This window comes from Heptranchias perlo, chromosome 8 (assembly GCF_035084215.1).
Source record: "Heptranchias perlo isolate sHepPer1 chromosome 8, sHepPer1.hap1, whole genome shotgun sequence".
In the NCBI taxonomy this organism is placed as follows: Eukaryota; Metazoa; Chordata; class Chondrichthyes; order Hexanchiformes; family Hexanchidae; genus Heptranchias; species Heptranchias perlo.
In genome coordinates, this window is record NC_090332.1 from 35,433,357 (window position 1) to 35,449,611 (window position 16,255).

General features: G+C 42.2%; 1 pseudogene; it reads left to right on the top strand.

The window, feature by feature from the left end:
- The first annotated feature begins 14,248 nt into the window (after positions 1-14,248).
- Positions 14,249-14,853, top strand: LOC137324193 (transcription initiation factor TFIID subunit 13 pseudogene; annotated as a pseudogene).
- The last annotated feature ends 1,402 nt before the right edge of the window (positions 14,854-16,255 follow it).

Sequence of the window (16,255 nt, forward strand, 5' to 3'; positions counted from 1 at the left end):
ATAGAAATATGTACATCGTGTGTGCCTTATAGTTATAATATACTTTATGCAATACCCTTAAATTACATTTAACTTATAGACAACTTATTGTCTAGAAATGTATCAAAAAAGAAAGTCTTGCATTTATATAGTGCCTTTCATGCCCTCAGGACGTCCCAAAGTGTTTTACGGCCAATGAAGTACTTTGAAGTGTAGTCGCTGCTGTAATAATAGCTGAGAAAAAAACAAAAGCCTGGATACTTTTGCTATAGTATTGTGTGTGCTATTCCTGTCTACCTATCTACCTATGTTTCTAATCTAGTACATTTTAGGAACAGATGTAAGAATAAAATGCATTACACAAAGATGGAAGCCTAATTTTTTCTGCATTCCCTGACCTCAGTTCCCCATCAATTGATCATTGATGCTTTGGCTCTCTCTGAAATTATCCACTTTGGTAGGAATAGAAAAGCAGAATATTTTTTAAAGGTGAGAGACTAAGAAATGTTGGTATTCAGAGGGATTGGGGTGTCCTTGTACACAAATCACAGAAAGTTAACATGCAGGCACAGCAAGCAATTAGGAAGGCAAATGGTATGTTAGCCTTTATTCCAAGGGGGTTGGCGTATAAGAGTAAGGAGGTCTCGCTGCAATTATATAATGCTCTGGTGAGACCACACCTGGAGTACTGTGTACAGTTTTGGTCTCCTTACCTAAGGAAGGATACACTTGCCTTAGAGGTGGTTATACAAAGATTCACTAGATTGATTACTGGGATGAGAGGGTTCTCCTATGAGGAGAGATTGAGTAGAATGGGTCTACAGTCTCTGGAGTTTAGAAGAATGAGAGGTGATCTCATTGAAACGTATAAAAATCTTAGAGGGCTTAACAGGCTGGAAGCTGAGAGGCTGTTTCCCCTGGCTGGAGAGTCTAGAACTAGGGGTCATAGTTTCGAGATAGGGGGTTGGCCATTTAGGACCGAGATGAGGAAAAATTTCTTCACTCAGAGGGTTGTAAATCTTTGGAAAATAATCTTTGAGTATATTCAATACGGAGATTGATAGATTTTTGGACACTAAGGGAATCAAGGGATGTGAGAATAGGGCGGGAAAGTGGAATTGAGGTAGAAAATCAGCCATAATCTTATTGAATGGCGGAGCAGGCTTGAGGGGCCCTATGGCCTACTCTTGCTCTTCTTTCTTATGTTCTGTGTTCTTCTGTTCAATCCTGCTACATGAAGCTGTCATCTTGCCACAGAATAAGTAATCTTGGAAATCCTTATATGTGCAGTATATGCAGATAGCTGACTAAAGATGAAACAAAATAATTTCCAGTGGATGCTAAGTAATCCCACGCTGAAAGACAAATTCATCTTTAGAGGATTTGTTGTAACTAAAGTAAAACTGCTCAATTGTAGAAGAGGTTTTAGATACAATCACTTTCACTCCAGCGAATACATAGGTTAATTGAATACAGATTCAAAGTCCAAAACCATCTTCTAACTATACCTACTGTACTCAACAAATAAAATAAAAGGCAAACTGTTACCACAGCAGTTTCTTTGAAGAATTCATTCACCCAAGTAGATAAAAGTCAGGATCATGGATGAGGTTGTGGAAGTGAGGGAGAAAAGGCACACACATTAGGGAACAGATGGGGACCGCTCCCCAAAGTAACTGGTGCCGCAGGCATGGGAGCAAATTGCTGAAAGGGTCAATGGTGTCTCTGGAATACCAGGATATGGAAGGAGAGAAGGAAGGAGATATCAGACTTGAAAAAATTTGCTGTGGTAAGCCAAGATTCGGGGTTAGGGCGGGGGAGTGGGACTAGCTGGATTGCTCTTGCATACAGCCGGCACAGGCTCGATGGGCTGAATGGCCTCCTTCTGTGCTGTAACCTTTCTATGATTCTAAGGATACTCTTATGCATAATAAGCATCTGCCACAGGTAGATATGCGAAAGAGTTCTCTGAGCTAACTCTTTCATCCTTTCCAGCTGTAACATACTGGATTCATGTTCTGCCATAATTGAAGCAGCTCAAGCAATGCTTTATGTGAATGGGAACACCTAGGATATATAATTTCCAAGTGCTTACAGCAACCTGCATGCACAGCATAAAGGGGCTTCTCACAAGGCATATGAGGTTTAATGTTATGAAACTGTGCTGCTGGCACAGAGCTTTACTCTGATTGTTTATGACATAATCTGAAACCATTGAGTTGTTACTTCCTGTTAATGTGCTCCCAGCTTTAAGATAATAGCTTATAAATAATAAAAGGCACAGCATTGTCTTGCTGAAGTAAACTAGCAAATCACTTTACTAAATTTTTAAATGTGTGGAAGCAATAGTGTCAACTTGTAATTATATCATTACATAGCTGCTCAAGTACGCCCCACTAAATTTACAATATCATCCCAGCCTCTGTCCTCCCCAATAACCGCTACCCTCCCTCTTGATCACTGCTACCCTCCCTCCCGATCACTGCTACCCTCCCCCTTGATCACTGCTACCCTCCCTCCCGATCACTGCTACCCTCCCTCCCGATCACCGCTACCCTCCCTCCCGATCACTGCTACCCTCCCCCTTGATCACTGCTACCCTCCCTCCCGATCACTGCTACCCTCCCTCCCGATCACTGCTACCCTCCCTCCCGATCACTGCTACCCTCCCCCTTGATCACTGCTACCCTCCCTCCCGATCACTGCTACCCTCCCTCCCGATCACTGCTACCCTCCCCCTTGATCACTGCTACCCTCCCTCCCGATCACTGCTACCCTCCCTCCCGATCACCGCTACCCTCCCTCCCGATCACCGCTACCCTCCCTCCCGATCACCGCTACCCTCCCTCCCGATCACCGCTACCCTCCCTCCCGATCACCGCTACCCTCCCTCCCGATCACCGCTACCCTCCCTCTTGATCACCGCTACCCTCCCTCCCGATCACCGCTACCCTCCCTCTTGATCACCGCTACCCTCCCTCCCGATCACTGCTACCCTCCCTCCCGATCACTGCTACCCTCCCTCCCGATCACTGCTACCCTCCCTCCCGATCACTGCTACCCTCCCTCTTGATCACTGCTACCCTCCCTCTTGATCACCGCTACCCTCCCTCTTGATCACCGCTACCCTCCCTCTTGATCACTGCTACCCTCCCTCCCGATCACTGCTACCCTCCCTCCCGATCACTGCTACCCTCCCTCTTGATCACTGCTACCCTCCCTCTTGATCACCGCTACCCTCCCTCTTGATCACCGCTACCCTCCCTCTTGATCACCGCTACCCTCCCTCTTGATCACCGCTACCCTCCCTCTTGATCACCGCTACCCTCCCTCTTGATCACCGCTACCCTCCCTCTTGATCACCGCTACCCTCCCTCTTGATCACCGCTACCCTCCCTCCCTCTTGATCACCGCTACCCTCCCTCCCTCTTGATCACCGCTACCCTCCCTCCCGATCACCGCTACCCTCCCTCTTGATCACCGCTACCCTCCCTCCTGATCACCGCTACCCTCCCTCTTGATCACCGCTACCCTCCCTCTTGATCACCACTACCCTCCCTCCCGATCACCGCTACCCTCCCTCCCGATCACCGCTACCCTCCCTCCCGATTATGCTACCCATTCTCCCAAAAGCCCCAGTAACCCACCTTCCCTTTAATAGTCCCCTTTAACCACTTACTTGAGGGCCAATGCTGGCATCGGGGCAGCTCGATCTTCCTTTCCTCTTTGTCGGCAAGCTGCCTTCGGAGGCCTATTAGGTGTCCGCAGCGCGCTGGCTCGATGATACTGAGGCCCGAGCCCCTATATCAGATGCATCTCAGTTCCATCCATTCGGGTGTGGAGATGGATTGAGGGATGTGGTGGGAGTGTGGAATGGTGGGCCAAAATCATTCAAAATTGGGTGGGCTTATAGGACTAAATGGGTTCTTCCTGCTCTTAAAAATTCTTTTGTTTTTATATTCTAAACTCTATCCAAGCTATGTCTGGGTGTCTGATAGTATCTATTCTCTGAAGTAACAAGAAGGCCTCAAGCACAGAGCTTTACAATGGTAATGTGGTTCGACTGATTTTTAAAAACTCCGCAGCTGGTTTAGTTGCATTGATTTAATTTCCGTTTTGTGGAATACAAGAGTTAGAGGTTCTGTCAAAGGATTTGCATTTAACTCTGCTAAACTCATTTTGTATTTCTATTAAGATATTAATAAATTGGACAAGATTATTTTGTGTGCTTCATAATAATCCACTTGAATCTTGTTGAAGGCATTCAGGTTTAGTTAAACAAAAAGCTAGACTGAGCAGGATAGTGGTTTTAATAAAACTCTACTAAATGCAGGAATAATCACTCATTGTGTGGAGATGGTTGCTGTTGATTCAATACATATAATTTCTAGCAATGGACTAAGCTTCTAATGTGATTTTGAAAAATAAATCTCCCTTAGTTAATGTAGAAAATATAAATGTTTCAGAATCCACTTTTCTTTTTTTCCACTGACTAGTTATTTTATACCAAATGTTCAAAAATCTCAGGTATAAAATGACTGGGGAAAGTTTGCAGTGATCTACAATGCTATCCTGTCATCTCGAGCATCTGGGTTTGAATCCAACTTTCTCTTGATGGTTGTAGTTTGAGATAGTCTCAAACTTAGTTTCTAAAGGGTAAAGTCCGCATCACAAATGGACAATAATTGATAACCGGTGAATTGAAAGGATGACCAATGTAAGATACGAGATATTCCAGCGTTTGCCTGATCGACCTTTTGAGAGCAGGAATATTTTTGCAGAAACTTTCCTCATATGAAAGGGATTGAATACAACCCACAATAGAGCTGGTTATACGTGGTCTGTTGAAAGGACAGGAATTATAAGCCTAACTGGATTTTTCTCATTCTGTGCTACCTTATGTTCTTAGTCTTACGCAAAGAAGTTGCAGGGATGGCAGAATTAGGAAGTGGAAATGTCACACTAGTGCAGTGCTGGGAGGAACTTTACTTCGGCTGAATTTAAGGCACATTATTGGGAGAGAGTAGAGACAGATTTACTTTTGAACTGGTCTTTTCCTATATCTGATCTGGGAGTACTTGATGCTGACACTGGTGTCAAAAGTGAAAATAAACCTGTTCCCCAGCACCTTGACGCACACAAAATTCACCCTTAGATGAATGGTGGTGGACAATTAAAAAACTAACAGGAGGAGGAGGCTCTGTAAACATCCCCATCCTCAATGATGGCGGAATCCAGCAAAAGACAAGGCTGAAGTGCCGAGTGGATGATCCATCTCGGCCTCCTCCCGATATCCCCACCATCACAGAAGCCAGTCTTCAGCCAATTCGATTCACTCCACGTGATATCAAGAAACGGCTGAGTGCATTGGATACAGCAAAAGCTATGGGCCCCAACAGCATCCCGGCTGTAGTGCTGAAGACTTGTGCTCCAGAACTAGCCGCGCCTCTAGCTAAACTGTTTCAGTACAGCTACAACACTGGCATCTACCCGACAATGTGGAAAATTGCACAGGTATGTCCTGTCCACAAAAAGCAGGACAAATCCAATCCGGCCAATTACCGCCCCATCAGTCTACTCTTAATCATCAGCAAAGTGATGGAAGGTGTCGTCGACAGTGCTATCAAGCGGCACTTACCTACCAATAACCTGCTCACCGATGCTCAGTTTGGGTTCTGCCAGGACCACTCGGCTCCAGATCTCATTACAGCCTTGGTCCAAACATGGACAAATGAGCTGAATTCCAGAGGTGAGGTGAGAGTGACTGCCCTTGATATCAAGGCAGCGTTTGACTGAGTGTGGCACCAAGGAGCCCTAGTAAAATTGAAGTCAATGGGAATCAGGGGGCAAACTCTCCAGTGGCTGGAGTCATACCTAGCACAAAGGAAGATGGTAGTGGTTGTTGGAGGCCAATCATCTTAGCCCCAGGACATTGCTGTAGGAGTTCCCCAGGGCAGTGTCCTAGGCCCAACCATCTTCAGCTGCTTCATCAATGACCTTCCCTCCATCATAAGGTCAGAAATGGGGATGTTCACTGATGACTGCACAGTGTTCAGTTCCATTTGCAACCCCTCAGATAATAAAGCAGTCCGTGTCCGCATGCAGCAAGACCTGGACAACTTCCAGGCTTGGGCTGATAAGTGGCAAGTAACATTCACGCCAGACAAGTGCCAGGCAATGACCATCTCCAACAAGGGAGAGTCTAACCATCTCCCCTTGACATTCAACGGCATTACTATCGCCGAATCCCCCACCATCAACATCCTGGGCATCACCATTGACCAGAAACTTAACTGGACCAGCCACATAAATACTGTGGCTACGAGAGCAGGTCAGAGGCTGGGTATTCTGTGGCAAGTGACTCACCTCCTGACTCCCCAAAGCCTTTCCACCATCTACAAGGCACAAGTCAGGAGTGTGATGGAATACTCTCCGCTTGCCTGGATGAGTGCAGCTCCAACAACTCTCAAGAAGCTCAACACCATCCAGGACAAAGCAGCCCGCTTGATTGGCACCCCATCCACCACCCTAAACATTCACCCCCTTCACCACCGCCGCATTGTGGCTGCGGTGTGTACCATCCACAGGATGCACTGCAGCAACTCACCAAGGCTTCTTTGATTGCACCTCCCAAACCCGCGACCTCTACCACCTAGAAGGACAAGGGCAGCAGGCACATGGAAACAACACCATCTGCACGTTCCCCTCCAAGTCACGCACTATCCCGACTTGGAAATATATGGTCATTCCTTCATCATCGCTGGGTCAAAATCCTTGAACTCCCTTCCTAACAGCACAGTGGGAGAACCTTCACCACATGGACTGCAGTGGTTCAAGAAGGCGGCTCACCACCACCTTCTCAAGGGCAATTAGGGATGGGCAATAAATGCTGGCCTCGCCAGCGACGCCCACATCCCATGAACGAATAAAAACAAGACAGAATGTACTAATATTTTAATAAGGGAAACTAAAAGATTCCCTGTGTAATTGACTCAATACCATGTCATCTTGTTCTGTCATCCCATGAAAAGAGGACAGGTATTTAATTTTCTTAGGGGCTTCAGCCATTTTTATGGTAGCTATTTACTTCTTAAAGAAAATCACATCATACTGTAGCAAAAATTACTATAAGCTTCATTTTTTAATTTGGAAAAAAACGTTAGGAAAATGAACCTAAATTACAACAGTCATTACACTTCAAAAGTACTTCATTGGGGGTGAAGCACTTTATGACGTCCTGAGGTCATGAAAGGTGCTATAGAAATGCAAGTTATTACTTTAACCTGAAATTATTAAACTTATATATTCAAATTTGATTGTTAAATACTTCAATTCTACCCTCTAGCAGCCTGCCAATTAACATATTTATTTTCAAATAATGATGCTTCTTTTTTACATTTTTCATGATTAGAAGTGCACTGCTAAAGTAACTCTGAAACATCTCCATTATAAACATTGGTGCTGAGTAAGCAATACCGAGAAGCAGTCTTTGTAGGATCTCTATGGGTAGGATGCCTGGGTAGGGGGTTTCTTCTTGGTCCCCATCAAAGCTGTAACGTGACCTACCTCAGTACAACAGCAGGGGGTCAATTTTTGTTTTAAAATGTTGGCTACTTCAAAATGCCAGAAATAACGAATTACACTGAAAGTGCAGTGGAACATGGACTTGTAACTTAAGCTGTAGAATGACTTTCTTTGTAACTCTGACCATGGTGCATTATTTCTCCTCATCTACCTTGACCTTTCTGTAGCCTTCAGCATGGTCAACCACACTATCCTTCTCTATTGTCTAGCTCTGTGGAACTGCCCTTGCTTAGTTCCAATTTTATATATCTGATTATACATCTCCAACAGTGGCTTCTCTTCCTACGACCTCTTCACACCATCACCTCCAAAGTCCCCCAAGCATTCATCCTCGACCTTCTCTTCCTCATCTATATGCTACCTCTTGGTGACATCATCCAAACATGTAATCAGTTTTGCATGTACACCGATGATACCCAGCTCTACCTCCCCACCACCTCTCTTGATTCTTCCACTGTTTCTATGTTATCCGAAATCCAGTCTTGGATGAGCTATAAGTTCTACAGCTAAACATTGGGATGACCGAAGCCAGCTTCATTGGTCCCCACCACAAACTCCATGCCCTTGTCACCGACTGCAGCCCCTTCCTGGCCAATGTCTCAGGCTGAATGAGATTGTTCACAACCATGGCATTCTGTTCGACCCCGAGCTGAGCTTCCGACCCCATATACTTTCCATCATGAAGGTCGCTACTTTCAACTCTGAAACATTACCCACCTCTGCCCCTTCCTCAGCTGCTGCTGAAACCCTCCTCCATGCCTTTGTCATCTCCAGATTCCAATGCTCTCCTGGCCAGCCTCCCATCCTCCACCCTCCACAAACTTTAGCTCATCCAAAACGCTGCTGCCTGTAATCTAACTGCACCAAGTTCTGCTCAACCATCACCCCTGTCCTTACTGACCTACATTGGCTCCCGATTGCCTACATTTCAAATTTAAAATTATTATCTCATGTTTAAATCCTTCCATGGCCTTGCATTTTCCTATCTCTGTAACCTCCTGCAGCCCTACAACCCCTTCTGAACTCTTCATTTCTCCATGCCTCTTTTGCATCCTCTTCCATTCACAATTGGTAGATGTGCTATCAGCTGCTTAGGCCCTATGCTCTGGAATTTCCCCCCTAAACCCGTCTGCCTCTTCACCTCCCTCATCTTCTTTAAGACCCTCCTTAAAAACCCACTCTTTAACCAAGCCTGGCCTCATGTCCTCTTCTTTGGGTCAGCATCCATTTTTGCTTGTGCCTCCATGAAGCACCTTAGAATGCTTCACTATGATAGAGGTGCTATATAGTTGCTGTTGTCCTTGTACTGGGGGAAATAAAACAGAAATATATGAAAGCTTCATGAGCGATACAAGTGTTGAAGGCACAAGATTTATTTTCTGAGGGGGCTCTGGGGTACTTATGTCAGAAATTTGATTTTTCTTATTTCATTTGGTAAATTTTCCAGCATTGTGGAATCCACAAAGAACATGGACATTGAACTTTATTAAATCTAAAAAAGAAGGGACACTTCTGCAATTTTATTGAAAACCACTCTCTATTTGCCTTTTTGACAATTAATTACTTTTCTTTATATTTTAAAACTTCTTTCTTTTAGTAGCAGCTGATATTTTAATTAATTTCCTTTTTAAAAAAAAATTGTCCAATAGCAAATATAGATTCAAATCCTGACTTATTGAATAGAGGACAATTACAGTCAAGGTATAAGCCGCAAATTTAGAATTGCACACACATTTAGAATCGTACACTTTCTCACCAAATCTTGCCCTCAACCCTGGCTATTGGTGGTGTATTTCTAGAGGATCTAAAAAAAATTGTATTTTTACATTAAAAATGGTTAATTTTAGACCCACTGGGGGTAATTTTCATCTTCACCACCTGGGCTTTAATCTGACAGAGTGGATCACATCCCCCTCTTGTAGATCCAAAGCAATTTTCAATGGGATGAAAAGTTTCATCTATCTGCATTCGCTCCATATCCCTTGATACCCTTACCGAATAAAAATGTATAGATTTCAGCCTTGAAAATTTCAATTGACCCAGCATTTTGGGGGGAGAGAGAGTTCCAGATTTCCACAACCTTTTGCATGAAAATGTGCTTCCTGATTTCATTTTTGAATGGCCTAGCTCTAATTTTAAGATTATGCCCTCTCGTTCTGAATTTCCTCACCAGAGCAAATAGCTTCTCTGTATCTATTCTATCGAATCCTTTTATCATTTTAAACACCTCAATTAGATCACCTCTCTGCCTTCTAGTTTTTGTAAGGTTGCAGACACAACAAAAAATAAGTAAATGCTCTTTGTTTGATGTTACAATGTTTGTAATGTCAGCAGGGTATACGTGTAAATAAAATTAAATTAAAAAAGTAATCCAAAAAAAGGATCTAGGATTTTTTTTTGGTTATCGGCAACACTGACAAGGTAGTATTTATCACTCATCCCAGAGGGCATGAAGAGTCAATCACACAGTGTGTGGGCTGGAGTCACGTGTAGACCCCTCTCTGAAGGAGATTAGTGACACAGTTGAGTTTTTACAATTCAGCAATTTTCATGATCATTTTGCTGGTGCTGTCGCTCAAATTACCAGATTTATTTTTTTAATTACAATTTCACAACTTACCATGGTAGGGTTTGAGCTAATTATCTTAAAAAAATTATGAACTCAAAATGGAAATAATAGTTATTTATGAACACGTAGTACAACATGTTACCAGATGATGGCACTATAACATAGAAACAAAGCTTTGGCATTGGCCACTGACGCTTGGAAGGATGTTCATTGGAAACTGAGCCTGATCTACAAATAGTTTGTTATTTTTGGGCACAACATTTTTATTAGATTTTTTTCTGGTTTTACTAGAAAAACAAGGCATATAATTAGGTCTTCTAAAATTATGTGAGTAATTTTAACCTAACCCACTGGGTGGGAAATGGGCAACTAAGGATTCTACTTTCCTTGGGCGGGGTGTGAAATGGGTGGCTGACTTTAACTCCCGTTTCCTGCCCAGGGTTAAAATGACCCCCTATGTAACAAGATGTGAGATGACTGAGAACACACACACTGGGGTTCATTTTGACTTTTGGGCGATCTGTCAGCGGAGAGCGCTGGTGGCAGTTGTTCTGGCGGCGAAGAGGCCCCCACGATTTTGAGGCCCCAGTAAGACTACCGACCCCATTTTGAGGCCGTCACCATCCTGTTAACCCCAGGCAAAGGCAATGTAAATTATCGCCACTATGTTATTCATTACAGTAGCATTTTCCATGTGCACTTTGGTGGAATGAATTCAATGCCGAAATGATGCATTTAGCCTCTACTCAAACTGAGTACATTATTATAATGCAAGGCCCAGCTCAAAAAAACAACTTTCCCCCTAAAATAACAGGGCATTTCAAAGGATTTAACAGGAAATACACAAATAGTTCATGCAGGCTATACAGTGATACCTGGAATTTATGACTGTTCAAGGTTAAGCTTTATTTTATTACATTTATCACATTTAAATACTGTTAGTGTCATGGTACTCTTAACATTTGGACTATCTCTTGTCTATTGAAAAAGGTTAAAAAGTCCACAAAAATAATGGGGTAATTTTAACCTAACCATCTGGTGGGATATTGACATAATCAGATTTGGCCACCCGTTTTACATGCCGCCCGATTTTACTTTCCATTGAAAATTCTCCCCAATGTCGCATGCACTAGTTCTAATGAGCATCTTTCATTAGTGCAACAAGATTGTTCATGTTGTACTTTCACTATCGTCCTTCCAAACTGTCAGTTCTGGAATTCACAATAAAATGAGATTACTTGGTAAAGTTAGTGCTGCATTGCCACTGATGTGACTTAGTAGAAACTTGCCCCAAATTGCACTGCATGGTGCATATCAACATCAAGATGTGTAAATGAGCACACAAACACCCACATGTCCGGAAATATCACCCAATAAGGTGCTAGTAGATGGTATAACATCGTGTCACCTACTGGCACTGCTCCAAAGAGGGTATTGTTATTATACTAGTGCCAACAATATAACTGAGGCACTAATTTGCTTGTAGAAATCACTAAAATAGAAGAAGTCAAGTTTCCAATTAACCCCGTCCTGTAATTACAGAGTAATTATTTGTGTAGGCAGCAATCGCATTGTCTAATGAGGAAACTTCTTAAGTTCCACTAATACAAACACTCCAAGTTCAATTCTAATCATACAGATAGGTATTGTAGCACTCATGTATGTTTAATCTTTCTTGATGCAGGGAGAAGCACCAGACAATAAAATTACATGCCTGATGCAAGCATTCTGAATTTAAAAGCTACCCCACTTGGACTTGTTTACACTGGTATCATTTGGATTGCATTGAAATGAATCAATTTCTCCTTTGGATTGGACTGGTATGGGTTTTAGATTTATGAATAATTTATATTAAGTTAATTTGAATTATTTGCTTTCATATTTGAAATGAGTAAACATTTGAAACTAAATTTATGGCTGTAACATAAAGGGGAGAATGCATATTTTGCAAAGTGCAAATTTAAGGGGGAAATGTGTTCATTTGAATTGCTACATAATACTCGAATAATGAGAAATCTTTGTATTGTTACTCGCGTTGGCTCCAATGGTACCAGGGCTCTAAAGAGAAGGCAGCAACTCCAGTCGGAATGTCCCTGATGAGGGAATCTACTGAAAATATCTGCTCCCAATCTCTGATCAGCAATTTTATAGCATAAAATATCTGAACAAAGCTCAGATGTATCAGTTGTTCTGTCTGAATAAATACTTAAATTGATGGTAATAATTAATTGCTTGTATTTTCCAGCCTCTCCAGACCATTCCCATCAAACAATAGCAGAGGAATACAAGAGAAGTATAATTGTTACAATGTGCTTACTCCCATCAGTGGGCCATCTAGTGTTCAGTTAACAATATGCAAGCGCCATATATATTATCAGTGAGCCTGCAGATCTTTTTTTATTCTTAGGATGATGTATTAATTCAAATGAATGCACCTCTCCTTTAAAACATCATCATCAATCTGGTAAGATGATTAACATGTTATTTAACCAGCTGTTTGCAAAGAGTGATGCACAATTACGGGATTAATAACCGTGATGACATCATAACATCATCGATCCTACTAAAACACTAAAAGCAAATGAGAGCCTTCAATAAATCAGAATAAATCTTATTTCAATGACTCATGCCTGCAAATCTCTCTTGTCAGTCAATATTGTTGCCATGTAAAAAAAGTTTCCAGGTATTCAGTCCACCTTCAAACTCCCAACAAGGTTAGTGTGCTGCTTTCAGATACCGCAGTGACGGTGCTGTGCAATTAAATATTGTTCAGCTAGTATCTAGTTAAGGTAGTAATCAGATTCTCAATCATGAATGTGAAATTCACCCCTCCCTCTTTGAGAGTATAACTATGGCAATGGAACACACACTTTTGCACTGAGCTATTCAAAAAGCACTTTACAAAGTCCAATGGTGGCAGGAAATGATACTATACACAAAAAGCTACATTTGATTTGTTAAGGATCTATTGCCCGGGTGTGTCTTTAAAGAAACAAAATGTAGGGATTCAACATTGCTCATTATAGTTCACAACAAATGCAAGTAGAAATTACAAAAGCAAAAATATTCCAGTTAGGAATACAAGTAGGCAGGGCAAAGTCAGGTGTACTAAAGTAGCCTTCTAAATCTGCTATAACTTTTACACATTATTTCACAAGTCACTTATATACCTCCAAAAGGGAATTTCTGATTTTCAAGGCATGATGACAATCACCTTTAATATTCATTGCAAATTCATCATTATGGATTTGCTGAAAATTAGATTCTCACATTTACATTATGAATTGCTGAGATGAATAACCAAGACTTTGCTACAGCCTAGAAATGATGGTGTAAAATATTAGCATTACTTTGTCCATTATTTTAATGGAGATTTAAAATGACCTCACTGTTAAAATAATGGACAAAGTAATATCATATGAATGTGATAAGCATTTGTATATCAATATTGCGCTGTCATTTCTAGGCTTATATGGTTACAAAGAGAGTCCCAATTTATATAATGGAAGGGCACTTGATTTTAGCTTGATTGCAGCCTTCTATAAGCTGTTTTAATATTAGTTTTGTGTTATACCAGTGCTGCTGGCTCCCAACACACATGTATCCAGTCCCAAGAAAAAAATTGTGAGATTTGCTAAGCCAAGGCCTGCCGCTAGAAAGACTCTCTTAAAAAAAAAATGAAAGTTTACTTGGAGATTGCTGCTGGATGTGTGAAACCCACATGTTAAGAGCCAGTGGCACTAGCATGGCAAAAGACGAATCTAAAAGCAGCTGTAGTCAGTGACAACACCAAACTCCACTGTAGGAGTACCTGATTCCAAGCAATAGAGTGTGGATCTTATGCTTGCTAGTACAATTGAATTAACATAACACCCACCGCTACAACCAGTTTTGTCTGTGTACGATGGAAAGGGCTTCTAGCATGCTGCTTTCATCCAGATGGCACTTAGCTGGGCTATAGGGATATCCCCAATAACCTAATCTGGGCCTTAACTTGAATGCTCACCTTGACTCAGCAGCGTGCCTCTGGTTATGCGGTTCTAGGCATTGGGTCCCTGTTTCCCCATGGACCTCCTCTACTCATCATGGGGAGTTACAGAGAACACGGGTTAGTGACGTATTTGATCAATGGACCGAGACCCGTATCCGAAGGAAATGGCTGGTGAGGACGATGAGCCAACGTTTGATGAAGATGTGGAGGAGAGTGGACTTGGTGCAGAAGGTGGACAAGGCAGAAAAAACAGATTGTTTTCTAAGGAATTGAGATGTATGATGTATGGCTTTGGGGGTGACCAGAATCCTTACACTGAATTGGTGGACATCCTGGAGGATCTTGTCATTGAATTCATCACTGAGATGACTCATAAGGCCATGTCAATAGGACGTCAGGGCCGAGTTCAAGTAGAAATCATTGTCTTCCTCATTCGTAAAGATCCTCAGAAGTTTGCAAGAGTGAAAGACCTACTGACAATGAATGAGGAATTGAAGCTGCCAGGAAAGCTTTGGATGAAGCTAATTATGGCTCCTAGTTCTCAGAAGGAAGCATATGGTGGATCAAATGGTAACTCAGTATTGCCTGTCTTTGAATCATGTACTAGAGGTGCAATGTTTGACTCCAGGTCCTACTACAGATATCATAGCATGGACTGTTGCAGTAGAGCCTGGCTACAGCTCAGCAGAGCCCAGTCTGAGCAATCTGAAGATTAGTCTATTTTTTTTCATCGATGTAAACGATGTTGTTAGCTATGGAATGGAATATTATTTGTGGTTTGTTTTTGAAAAGATTTTTGATGTACATATCAGAACTAGTAGTGTATGTGAACAGTACGTGTAACTTGGCCAATTCTGTAATAAAGTGTGACTATTAAAAAAAAATGTGCACAAATCATCAAAGATATGCCTACTTTTTATGGTAAGGCAGGTAAAATGACCTGCTGCATGATGCTCAACTCCCCACTGATAAACACTGGTCTGAGGCAGCCCCTTCTAACAAACTGGCCCTTGAGATACTGGCCCAGCTGACAAAAGTAGTGTCAGCCTGTCAATGAAGCACTATGGAAAGACAATATTATGTTGTTGTTGGACTAATCTGGGGATCTAATGGACCAGAATTTACTGTCAAAATAACAATGAGGCTAACAGAGCTCATCGTTATTTATGCGCAAATCCGTCAGCAACGTCAGGGGAGGGCAGATGAGCGGTTAAACGCAAAAATCTGGAAGTTGCTGTCCGAGATGCGCCTCTCCTCTGTTAGCTTTGCGAAAACAGTACCTTGCTGTCTGATTCACCATTGAAATGCATTGAACAGCGTGAGGTTCCTGTACTCGCATGTTAGATACAAACTAAACTTCCCACAGAAAGTTAGGACTTGCCCCTTATTAATGGCATAATAAGACTTATTTACTGCCAAACAACTTCTCTGGCACTGAAAATTAACCTGAAAATTAATAAGTGTGGAGTCTCATTCCTTCAGCTTTTAATTATTTTTGTTGGAGATTTTTAAAAGAAAAATGTTTTTTTAATTTTTTCTTCCTGTATCTTTTTCTCTCTCTTAATCCAATCTTTAGAATCATAGAATCACAGAAAGTTATGGCACAAAAGGAGGCCATTCAGCCCATCGTGTCCATGCTGGCTGAAGAAGAGCTAGCCAGTTTAATCCCACTTTCTAGCACTTGGTCCTTATCCCTGTAGGTTACGGCACCTTCAAGTACTTTGTAAATGTGTTGAGGGTTTCTGCCTCTACCACCCTTTCAGATCCCCACCACCTTCTGGCTGAAAAAAATTCTCCTCAGCTCCCCTCTAATCCTTCTACCAATTACTTTAACTCTATGGCCTCTGGTCACTGACCCCTCTGCTAAGGGAAATAGATCCTCCCTATCCACTCTATCTAGGCCGCTCATAATTTTAAATACCTCAATTTAGTCTCCCCTCAGCCTTTGTTCCAAAGAAAACAACTCCAGCCTATCCAATCTTTTCTCATAGCTAAAATTCTCCAGCCCTGGCAACATCCTCGTAATTCTCCTTTGTACCCCCTCTAGTGCAATCACATCTTTCCTGTAATGTGGTGACCAGAACTGTACGCAGTACTCAACCTGTGGCCTAACTAGTGTTTTATACAGTTCT